This window comes from Cynoglossus semilaevis, chromosome 5 (genome assembly GCF_000523025.1).
Source record: "Cynoglossus semilaevis isolate Cse_v1.0 chromosome 5, Cse_v1.0, whole genome shotgun sequence".
Classification (NCBI taxonomy): Eukaryota; Metazoa; Chordata; class Actinopteri; order Pleuronectiformes; family Cynoglossidae; genus Cynoglossus; species Cynoglossus semilaevis.
In genome coordinates, this window is record NC_024311.1 from 11889518 (window position 1) to 11902367 (window position 12850).

Genomic DNA, 12850 nt, shown 5'->3' on the forward strand with positions numbered 1-12850 from the left:
CCCCCCCAGGACCACCAGTGGCCCTGGCCCGTCTGCTGAACTTAAACAGTCGCTTTTGGAAGAAAAAGCAGGACTGAGATAAGGTGAGGTGTGTTCTGTTTGCACAGCAGCCATTTTCATTTCAGGGAGGGGGGGGTTAGAGGAGGGGGGTGAAAAAGCTGGGTTGTACAGGGTGAGGGTGGGAAAATACACACACGCACACACACACGCACATGCACTAACATACATGCACACAGTGTAGATTATGAGATAGGGCCCCCCCCACACACACACACACACACACACACACATAAACTGGGTCTTCTGATCCAAACAGTACGTCGACACACACACACACACACACACACACACTGCACTCCTCATCTGAGGCCCACGTGTGTCATTAGTGAATTCCAGGCTGGCAGTTCCTGCGGTCTGGAGTTTTTACAGCTCTTCAATGAGAGAGAGAGAGAGGGAGAGAGAGAAGGAGCTGGCTGCTCTGATAACTCTGCTTCTCTCTCTCTCTCTCTCTCCCTCTCTCCCTCTCTCTCTCTCCCTCTCTCTCTCTCTCTCCCCCCCACCCCCCCACACACCCACACACACACACACACACACACACACTTTAACAAGCTGCGCTCTTCCCTGTAATAAAGCAACACAAACATGTCTCGGGGAAACACAGGGAGACTTTATGAGCTCAGGATCAAATTAATTCCCACAGACGACATAAAACAAACTGGAACTTTTTTGGGGGGGATTTTTTTTTTCTCGTCTAATGAACGATGAAGCAGAAGGAGGCGCTATCACTGCTGCCTTTTTAAGTTCATGATGCATCACAGATTCATCGCACTGATACGGACAGGTGGGGGGGGGGGCTACAGGCTAACACTTTTAGCCACCTATCAATTACTACTACTACTACTGCTACTACTGCTGCTGCTGCTGCTGCTGCTGCTCCTAAAAAGTACATTTGTGTTTGTTGTTGTTTGACAGTTTTGTAGGAATTAAAGTGTTTTTAACTACATGAGTTCTGAAGAGGGCGCTCTACATGTTTCAAGGTTGACAAGAGTCTGATCAACAACGTGGGAGGAAGGAGGAGGTGGGGGAGGAGGATGAGCTCCAGAACATTTTAGAAACACTGTCTCTGTCTGTCATGTGCTGAGACTCTTTTTATTTCTTAAAGTTTTTTAAAAAATCCGCTCCATCATGATTTGCGAGTGTTTGACACTTTTTTATTCTTAAAATAAAAAAAAAAACACCATCATGATTTGCGAGTGTTTGACAGCGAGAGTTGAACAATACTTTGCATCTGATGTTTCCGACACACTCCTGGGTGTCATCTTCCTCAGCCTGGCCACACTCCAGACCAAGGTATAATGAGCCTGTGTGAGAACAGGCAGGGAGTGAGGAAGGAGGCGGAGGAAGAGGAGGAGGAGGAGGAGGAGGAGGAGGAGGGTGTGGAAGACTAATTCTACAATGGAATTCATAAAGACGGGTTCAACCTAAAGGTTATCACTGTGTTTATGTTTGAGAGGAGGAAGTCCAAAAAAGTGTGTGTGAACGTGCACGTGTGCGTCTCTGCGCGAGGACTGGCAGCAATTACTGCATCCTGCAAGCGTTTAAGGCAGCCACCATTTAAGAGGCCTGTTTACCAATTAGATAAGTAGCCTTTGTTATTTATTTCAAAATCACTGTCCTTTAGTGCCAATCTCTTCTCACTGTGGTCGCAGCGTTCCCAACAGTGGGAAAAGACTTGGACAAAACCAAGCAGAGACGTTTCTGTGGCCGAGGCTGAAGTTCTGATCAGAGCAACAACTAAAAACACCATCACCAACATCTCAGGTTCTTCAAAAGCCACCAACGTTTTTCATCATGCAAGATTTACAGACTAATGCTACACTGTTGAAGATAGATTTTCTAGTTATAGCCCCTAAGTCAGGCATGGGCAAACTATGGCCCAGGGGCCAGATACGGCCCGTTTGGCTTTGCAATCTGGCCGGCCAAATTTTTCCCAATTATATTATTACTTTAATACCATAATCGTTATACTTCTTCCTTTTCCCTGCAATACCATTACACTTCTTCCTTTTCCCTGCAATACTCACATTTCCCCAATAGATGGCGTAGAAAAGACTGAAAGCATTTTAGCATTTTAGGCTTTTTTTTTAATATGGTCGGGAACTGTAGTATCTGGAGGAAACTCACGCACATACAGGAAGAACAAGCAGAACAAACAGAACAACTGGGAACAGTGATCCAGTGAACCAGTGAATTAGTGATCCAGTGAACCAGTGAATCAGTGAACCAGTGAACCAGTGAACTAGTGATCCAGTGAACCAGTGATCCAGTGAACTAGTGATCCAGTGAATCTGTGATCCAGTGAACCAGTGATCCAGTGATTCAGTGAACTAGTGATCCAGTGAATCAGTGATCCAGTGAACCAGTGATCACGTTGCTGTAAAGATGGGCAAAATTGCAATTCAGGAAAAAATAAATCAGTTTTTGCCTCTTTGTGCCAATTTTTTGCGGTCCAGATTAGAAAGCCCAGCGTGCCATTTACGGCCCGTGGACCACAGTTTGCGTACGCATGATTAATACAGATTTAATTGCCAGGAAAACACTGTGCATTTAAGGAGTGGATCTCTGAAAAAGACAAGAGTAGAAACGGAATCAAACACTGATTAAAACAAATTCAACAGCATCGATCACTGAGTGACTTCATGACCACAGCATCTGAGGACAATATTATCAAGGAGACGTTGGACATCAGCGAGTTGGACCTCTGTGAAGTTCTACGGCCACAAAACCCCGACCTTTGAGCTTTTAATCCAAATCTTTAACAAATTGTTCTGTTGGACTTTCTGCTCTCACACTCTCCATCCAGCACAGACTTCCTGCTGCCAGGCTTTAGTGAGAGAGAGAGAGAGAGAGAGAGAGAGAGAGAGAACCTGCCAACCATAACCAGAATCCATGGAAAAAATGAAGAGAGAGAGAAAAAGAGAAAGACACTGTGAGAAAGAGAGAGAGAGGTAGGGGTGGGGGCATCGTCTTTCATCCAGTGCCAAGGATTAGATTCCCCTCCAGTTATTAGACTCTTCCACTGTGCTGAAAGAAGCGGTCGGGGTGGGGGGAGATGAGGGGGCGAGGAGGTGACAGTGAGACAGGGACAACAAGGACGACGACGTGATTTGCTGCGTCCGATCATCGTCATCGATCGCTAACAGGTCGATAACTTAAATTTGAACTTCCTCAAACCTGCCTTCACTTCCAAACTCAGGAGAAGGAGACATGGAAAAGAAAATGAGAGAGCAGAGAGAACTCCCCTCCCCGTCTGTGAGTGGTAGGCTCCGTGCTGCTGAGACAACTATCATTACAAGGAAACTTCAATCCAGCAGCGAGCCACAGTTAAGCTGGCGTCGTGACTATCTCTGCCATCAGAGAACTTTGTTATCGCCAGACATGGCCTTTACAATCAAACACCACCGGGCTCCTGCTCACAAACATGTAAACACACACACACACACACACACACACACTGTTTTCTTTGTTATGTGAGCACTTCATACAGACACACACAGTCACATAGACAATACATTCTCCAGCCCAGGCATGGGCAAACTATGGCCCGGGGGCCGGATGTGGCCCGTTTTGGCCTTTCAATCCGGCCCGCGGCCAAACTTGTCTTAATGATGTTATTAATTTCTACCAGCATCATACTTCTGCCTTTTCCCTGCAATGTCTGTATTTCCCCAATAGATGGCGTAGAAAAGGCTAAAAGCATTACAGCATTTTGCAATAAAAACAGCCGTTACGCAGGACATAATTTTCTTCTAATTTCTTTTAACTTTTTCGTAAAACAAACATGGTATTAAGAGAGGTTATTTGGTCGTATTGTGGGGAAAAAAATGTGTCATATGAGAGAATTAAAGTTAGAGAAAATTTGCCAACATGACTAAACAAATTAAAAATGCACCTTGATTTAACCTCAACAAACTGTAGCAGAGAAAATTATCTACACCAGGGGTTTCAAATCCCCGGCTCGGGGACCATTTCCGGCCCACAAAACCCCTTACATCTGGCCCGTGATTAGAAATCAATAATAATTTTGCGCTAAAGAAGTTTTTTATTTCTTTATGTATTTTCATTATTTTTTGTTTCATTTAAAATGCAATTAAAATATATTAATCGCCCATGAAAAACTTCATGCTGCTGTTGGCGGTATATCATTATACAGTACTTTCCACTGAGCTGGTGTGGATTGTTAGTGGATTCACAGTTCTGCACAAAACCCTCTCCAGAACAGGTTTTAACAGCAAATTTGAATCTTTAAATACATTTTCTGCAAGTTAACGCAAGAACAGCACAGGTGGTGGAGGTTCACATACATGGGCCTGTTTTTTCAGTTTTTAATCCCCATCTGACAGGAGGTTGGCTGACGAGGGCTTTAGTCAATTAGCAGCCAGGTTTGTGGGTTGATATTTCCAGGTATCCACAGATTCAGTTCTGAAACTTCAAACTCCTGCTGTTAGAGCAGTTTACAGCTTTGATTTGTGGCTCGAGTCGGTGGTCTCCCAGCCAAAAGGTCGGGAGTTCAATTCCAGACTCTGCTACACTGCGCGTTGATTCGTCTCGTGGGCCAGACACCTAATCTGCCCTTGCCCCCCTGGCAGCTGACCTGGCAGGGTGTAAGTAAGAATGAAAGACAAATATAGAATTATATGTTTACAACAAACAGGATGTGATACTTGGAGATGGACCACAAAGGTCTGAACTCAACAGGATTAGGTTTGTGAGCTTGATCAGCCTGTCATTGTCAATCTGATTTTGGGGGAAGCGGGAGAGGAGGAGGAGTGGGGAAGGGGGGGGGCAGGTCCACACTCCAACACTCTGCTTATGAAGATGGAAATGAACTGGTCTCCTGTAAAGTCCTACAGTGATAGAGAGATAGATAGATAGAGAGAGAGAGTTAGCTAGCTAGCTAGCCCGCTAGCCAGATAGATAGATAGAGAGATAGTACTTTATTAAACCCTCTGGAGTTCCCTTTGGTAAATTAAGGATGTATATATGTATAAATAAGTCAACTTTTTTTTATTAAAGTGATGCTTACTAATGTCATCTCCTGAAGAACTGATTTCATCTTGGGTCATGTAAGTACACCGCATCGACAGACTGAAAGTCTGACTGTGTCCCGACACTGTTGGTGGTCTTTATTCCTTCTTCGTCTCTGATATTATTTTTTTTATTATTTCCCTTCGACTAGTAAAGTTTTAGTGTAGTATCTTCTACTCACACAGCGAAGCAGAACGAGCCCCAGCCTAAATTATACGTTTACAGGACATTAATATGTCACCGCAGCTACAGCACGAGATGATTTATTGCCGAGCTTCTATGTCAGCTTCCATTTCACTGTTGTAGCAACAGTGTTTACGCAGGTCGTTCGATCCATCGCCGTGCCTTCCAAACTCTGCCTGATGTAATCACGTTCATTCCTCCACCACTTCAATTTGTGGCACGGTGTAATGAAAAGCAGTCACGTCGAAGGTCCAGTTTCCAGCCGAGGACTGGAGAACCGCGAGATCTTTCTTTGTACCGTCGTTGATAAGGAGAACGTTTCTCCTGCTACACCAGCAACCACAGCAGGTCATATTGGACCACAAAGCATTTTTACGCGTGGTTGCATATTTCAATAATTACAGTCATGACAAAGACGTGTTCGTACCAGCGGCTCCGGAGATACAGATGCAGGCAACATCCTGTTGTCGCAGAGAAAGTCAGAAACCTCGCCAACAGAAATGCTGTGTAGCCTTCTGTCACGGCATCTGCAGCAATATATACTGTATATATTTATATACACATACATACGTAGAGACATAGTATGGGTATAAGAAAATATCAATACACCGAAATATATCACAATATTCCAGTTTCACTATATCGTATCTACAGCATTGTATAGATTTTTTTCGTTGATGCCATTGGTTCATTTTTGTGTAGCGTTTAAACCTACGACCACTTTATTTCTACACTAGTGATTCTAAATGTAGATCCCTCTGTTCCAATGTTTGTAACCTGACGTTACACATGTAACATCACCGTGTGTTTACTATGTTGAGTTCAATTGTTTAAAAAAACCTCAATATATCGTCATGCTTAAAATATCGCAATATATCGCAATACATCATATCGTTGCCCCTGTATCACGATACGTACCATATTGCAATATTCTTGCAAATACACACCCCTAATACATATATATATATATATATATATATATATACATATATAGTCACATTTAGCAGAAAAGTCAACTTCCAATCAGATGTGTAGGTTATACGTGGTGTGATACATATATACATATATACAGTCAGACCAGTAGCACATACATTACATTGCATGAGATTGACTGATTTTGTAATAAAGTGTTCTCAAAACACATTTGTTACCAAGTATTTTAAGAAGTAGTACTTCCATGGGTACTTTCTTTTTTCTCTCTCCTCCTGCTCGTCCACAACTCACATCATATCGTAGTAAATTGGAAAAACCACTGACTTCAAACCCAAGATGATTGGTTGAAAATCTGGAATCTCCAATGTCTTTTTTTTCTTTTTCTTTTTTGGACGTTCACGCTGCTCTATCTCACTGAAACATCCTTGGCTTTGAGCCTGCTCTACACCAACAGAGCTGAGGCTCCGACATTGTTTTCTGTCTTTGGTAACTGGAGTGAATCAAACTCTCATTTAATGGATGTGATGTCATTTTTATGACCATTTCATAAAAAATAAAAAAAAAAACTGGCTCCAGTCAGAAACTGGAGACAGCAGATGGAGGTGTGTGTACATCTAATGCTGAAAGAAAAAAACAAACTTTTATGACATTTTTATCAGCCTAACTATAGATGACAGATTTCATCACACTGTGTGGCCACAGAACCTGCTGCATTTTATTACCACGACCAATATGAAATCGGAAGCGGTATCTTACCTTTTTTTTTTTTTTTTAATCAACATTTATTGTTTTACGACTGACCTCAGTTCCGAAATGTCACTTTATCAGTAAACTGATGAGGAAGTCCAAGGGTTTGTCCCTGTGGACAAATGACACCGAGGAGCCGAGGAGCCCAGGCTCCACCAGAACCATTCAGCTGCGCTGGTATAACATGTCAAATAGACATCAAGACCAAATGCTATAATCAAATAAAATTCAACTGCATCTTAAAAGCTTTGCAAAAAAAAAAAAAAAAAATCGACCATGTAATGGTCTACAAAGTAGACGTGAGAAGTGGCGCCGGATTGTCAGAGTGTAATCCAGTTTCAAACGTTATTGCCATTAGATGGTGAAATCTCTGGTTATCAACCAGAGTTCAGTGCTGGTTATAAAGTCCAATAAACATTGTTGTTTTTTTTTTAATCACTTATGGCCTTGAACTTTTCACGTCAAGTCAGTTTTATTTTGTTTTGTCCAAATTCACAAAACACATTTGGCTCAAAGCTTTTTACAGCTTGAAAATTCAAATGAAGATGTACTCCATATAACAGGGAGGATACGCTTGAATGTGTAAAATACTATGTGGAGTTTATATTAACAATACAAAATACAGCAAAATAGCTTTACATATATTATTGACAATCAAATTAGATCAAACACTAAGCAAAGCATTTTAGCAACAAAAAAAAACCCTCACTTCTAACAGGAAGAAATTTCCAGTAAATCTCCAAAAGGAAAAATGGGGGAGATACTGACTCTGTCTCCCCCATTTTCTTAGTGTCTTTTTTCACTTACTCCTGTAAATCCAAAAGGAAAAATGAAGGAGACACTGACTCTGTCTCCTCCATTTTCTTAGTGTCTTTTTTCACTTAATAAACACCTGCTGAATAGAAACATCTACAGCATTTCTTGCGTTTATCTTCTGAGCCTGCTGTGGCTGCGTGACGGCGTCTTTTAAATGACCAGTTGTAAACATGTATTTCTGTAGCAGTAAAGTAAAGTTAGAAATGGTCAATTTTCAGTCCCTGTATTAACTCAATTTCCAAAATTATTTTTCTTTATCTACTGGAAGCTACTGTAGAAAAGCTGAAGAGCGCTTGCGGATTTAAAGATTTACAAAAAAAATAAATAAATAAACATAAATGTGGTTCTTTGAGGTGGATTTAAAGATTTACAAAAAAAAAAAAAAAAAAAAAAACATAAATGTGGTTCTTTGAGGTTCTTTGTTTTGCATCAATTGACTTGGATTTTTATACAAAGAGACAGACAAAAGCTGACACAGAATGCAGTCTGGGTAGCTGACAAGTCTCCCCTCCCAACACATTCCTGGACAGGCCCTTTTCCTCGACACTTCCTCCCCCCGCTCGGCCAGTCAGGGGTCAAGTTGACAAGTCTCTCATTGAGCCTCACATGATTCGTCTATATGGCCTTCACTCATCACGACATAATTACTCAATTCTATGGCTGGAACATTTAGGTTCATTTGCCGCAGAGTGAAGCAGCGCATTATGGAATTCTTTCTGAAAATAAATTTGAGAGAATTATCCCATCGTCTAACTCCGATGACAGTACAATGCACAATTGCAACACATAATTGACACAGTCTGGAGTGTGTGAACGCGAGTGAATGTCGTTAGGCTGCACGGCTTCCATTTATCATTTCCTTCATTGTTTGAGAGAAACGAGACAAAGTTGCATTCTGAGCAACAGTAATAAGAAAACTATGCGGTAGACGATTTTTTTTTTTTTTACTTCGATGGAAAAAAATCTATGGGAAAAGATAAATGAACAACCAACATTTTGGTCTTCTTACATTAAGCGACATGAAGCTGGATGTCAATACTGCTGTGTCCCTGGTCTGAAAAACCAGAGCCGATGTTGCCCATCAGACCAAACCACCTAGTGCTGATCCTCAGCCAATGTATATGGAAAGAGTTGAGTCTGGAAGGGCCCGGACGCCTTGCTTACACTGGCCAGAGTTAATGAGGGTTCTCTGTCCTGCTTTGTTTTAAATTCTTTCTTTGCAGTCGATTTCTTTTCAACAGACAGATGTAGCAAATGCTAGAGTAGCAACGCTTTCCACCAACTGGGGCTGCGGCCACAAGATGTAATCATTCCTTCAGGACATTCTTTTCAGCCTGCACGGGCCCAGACGTACTCCAGGAGTACTCCAGGAGTACTCCAGGAGTACTACCTTGTCATATTGGAGGAGCAGTCTGGATACGTCCCATGACAGGATAAGAGCCAGAGTACAAAGGTCAAGCAAGGCTTGAAAATCGGATTGATGCCAACTCCGGTCAGCTGCAGAGAGTTGGTGAAGGAATGGTTCTAACAGGAGGAAACTTGACTGGGAGTCGGAGGAGAAGTGATTTTAAACCATTGATGTGGCTTTGAACCACAGGAGAAAAGTCTAATAAGACAAGGATTAATCACTGAACTCATCTGCTAACCTCTTAGACCTGCGAGTCACACACTTGTCACACGCCTCGGTTAAACAATAGCCAGTGACTCACTATTTTTACTCAACGCATATTTCAGACAGCTGCAAACACGCCACGGACACAGAACTGTAAAATGGTCAAGTACTCACAGCAGTGCCACGGGTGGATTCATATCCAGCACCAACAGACGGTCCTTAAGAGTTCAGTTCAATTTGACGTGACATGTGACGCACTCATGTTTTGCGTCAGGTGGTGGTCGATATCATTTTCTCTGCATAAACTTACTACCAGACCACCTTTCATGGCCAATCTGCCAGAGTTACCTGATCTACCCAACAACCTACCCCCCCCCCCGACCTCCATCTACCTACTGATCAACTCTATTTCCCCATGCTGCCATTCCTGCCTTCAGAAAAGGTCTATTGACATGAATCTTGTTGGGTTCCTATTGGACTAAATTCCTTCTTATACTTCCTGCCTGTTGTTGTGCATTACCATACAATTTGCCCTAAATAGTATTTAAAATGTACCCAAGTAAGAACGTAAGTAAAACTAACATCTGATGTAAGGTCAGTGTTTCTTTTACCTGTTTTAATGTCACCTTTGAATAATGTAATGATGTTCACTCTCACTAACAACAGGAAACAAAATCCCCTTTAAAAAAAAACACTGATGAAAACGCTCCTCTCCTCAAACAAACCTGTTAATTCATGACGGTGTTTGAACCCAGAGAACAGAGGCAACAGTCCTCCTCACTTCAGAGTCAGAGTCTGTCAACATCTGCAAAGAATCTTTAGGCTCAGCAGCATGGCAGCATTCCATTAAAAGCCAAATTGCGCGCTGGCAAAAACTCTGAGGGAACAACGGAAAGCCACAGCCAGTCCTGTAATTTAAACCTTATTTTAAATTGTGATGGCCTGACAACATGCACTGAAAGAGAGAGGGAAGCAAACAAGAGCTCGAAAGACAAAGTCAACAGCGAGTGCATCGAGGATTCAAAGTGGAAATTCTTTGTCTTTGTCAAAGATCAACACCAATTACACGGAGGGAAGGAGACGTCGACAAAAACAACATTTTCTGAACAGTTTCTCCTCTGCTGACTAACACCTGGTGTAGCGCTGCTGCTTCAGTTTGAAGTCTCAAGGTGTAAATAGCTTAAACCTGCTTCTGTATCTGTAAACACGCACACAAACACAGCTGCTGCGCAGGGTCTGGATTCTCACAAAGGTCCCTTGTCTCTCAGACCTGAGAGTCTCCAGGACGCAGTTTAAATCAATGAATAAAATATGATCTAAAGTCAGAGTAAATAAAGAGGACTTTTGATGTTTTGTCAAATGTGTTGAGCAAGGAAAATAGTATTATTTATTAAAAGTGTTCAATTGAAGCAGCCATCCAAGATCTAACTTTTTTTGTTGACTTTACTTATTGGAACCAAATTTGGGGCTGAGGTAGAAATTCAGCTGCAAGAAAAGGAAAAAAAAAGGAGAGAACAAATAACCTCTAACATGATATGCCTTACATGAGTTATCCAAAGGCTGGGATGAATGAAAAAAAAACCTTATAAGAACTGAATGGTCATAACCCTGCCCATGAGAGAAAAATAAACGAGAGCTAATTTAGCTTTTAGCTTAGCTTAGATTTTTCCTTTTATTTAAGTCATATTTTGGTTTTCTGGGCACAAATATCATCTCCAAAAGACTCAACAGTTAGTGAAACATACACAATATCAAATGGAAAATGGTTATCAAAAAGCTAATGCTTCTTAGCTGTAGCGTAGCTAGTGTGTTTCTCCAAGAGAAAAAAAAAATCATACTTTGCTGAAAGATGTATCAGACTTACAAAGTAATTAAAGTCTACATGTACAAACTATACATAGTAGTAGTATTTCTACTGCCAGCTAGCAGCTAACAACAGTTAAAATGCTAATACTATCAGACGGAAAGGTGAAACACTGCCACCAATCACGCTGGAGTCTGCGGTTGGCCTTTAAAAAAATAGTTTTCTTATGTGGTTGCTACTACAGTAGCGTTAGCAGTTCAAACCCTCTGGAGTTTTAGCTGTAGCTTAGCGCAGGATTAACATCACGGCACACGGTGAAATGGAAACAGCTACAACTATAATTTGAGGAAAAACTGACATTAAAGGTCTCGGGGTGAGTTGCGTCCTGCATCCTCAGCTGCGTTCCTGGCTCAGAGTGAAACGGAGCCGTGATGGAAAATATTTGAGGAAATGGCAAACAGTTAATGGTCCGGCACTTGATGTTGAATTCCATAGTCTAATGTGTCTCAGTCGGGCATAAGAGCAAGTGTTGTACGTGTGCCAGCAAACAGTCTCGAGGTTCAAGTCACCGAGAGGACCCGTCCACACATGGACTGATACATTTGGACAAAGTTGGGACTGAGCGTCACCCCCTCACCCTCACCCCGCGCCTCTTCGTTTGTACTGTTTTTTACATCTAAAAACTCAACCATTTCAATGATTTATTCTTCTCTCTGTAATTGTACCCCCTTCAAAATACATACTTCTACGTATATGTATTTTATTTTGGAGTGTGTACTGTTTGGGTAGATTATTTACGATTCCTTGTCCAACTGTGTCAACCTGGGCTGACCTGAAAAGCTTCACACTTACTGAGCTGCACTCACTGAAACAGCCAGACTCTTAAAACTGTCTCTCAAACTTCCAAGAATGTCGGCTCAGCTCCGCAGTTCTTAAGCATTAACAGCGATAGGTTCAAACACGTATCAGATGTCACTCTTCATAGCCGGACCCCCTGATCCCCCCCCCCTCCCCGACCCTTTAACTCCAGGACCCTACTCCCCCTCACCTTTCCAATTTCCCAACATTCCTGGGCCGTGCCCCATCAGTCAAAGGGCCAATTCATAGGGTTAATGCTACAGTGAGTGCAGACAGGGCTTTGAGACAGGATGTTTGGCTGATACCTTGCTCTGCTTAGGCAAACAAGCCACCAAAATATGATTAGTGAGAGGGGAGAGGGAACAGTCTTCTTGACTTACTTCACTGCATCCAAGCCATGCTAATGTCCGCTAAGTACTACTGCTTTACTTGTTTCCACATGTTCGAGAGCCAGGCATTGGCTAATGACAACAAGGTGGACAAATGTCTGGCAGTGATGTCATACAACAGAATCTAAACAGCCCTTCACACACTCTGGGGGTTTCTATAGAGCAGACTAAACAGCAGAAGAGGATTACAGGCACAGCATTAATTCTTTAAATGAAAATAACAAACACAGGGCGGAGCTGAAAACTATCTCTAATGAGATGAAGTGAGTAAAAGCTAGCCTGGTTTTGAACCTGCACCTGAATAGAGGACCTCGGGCGTTCATTTAACTGGAAGATAAATGGATAAAATCTCAGAAGAATAAGAGTAAATGCTCAAAAAAACATTTCCCCCTATTGTATCTCTTTTAAAGAGAAGCGGCA

At 42.0% G+C, this 12850-nt stretch overlaps 1 protein-coding gene across 2 annotated transcripts in view; it reads right to left on the reverse strand.

The window, feature by feature from the left end:
- The window catches only part of LOC103379083 (mothers against decapentaplegic homolog 6-like), a 25278-nt gene that overhangs the window by 2913 nt on the left and 9515 nt on the right, over positions 1-12850 (reverse strand). The window lies entirely within an intron of this gene.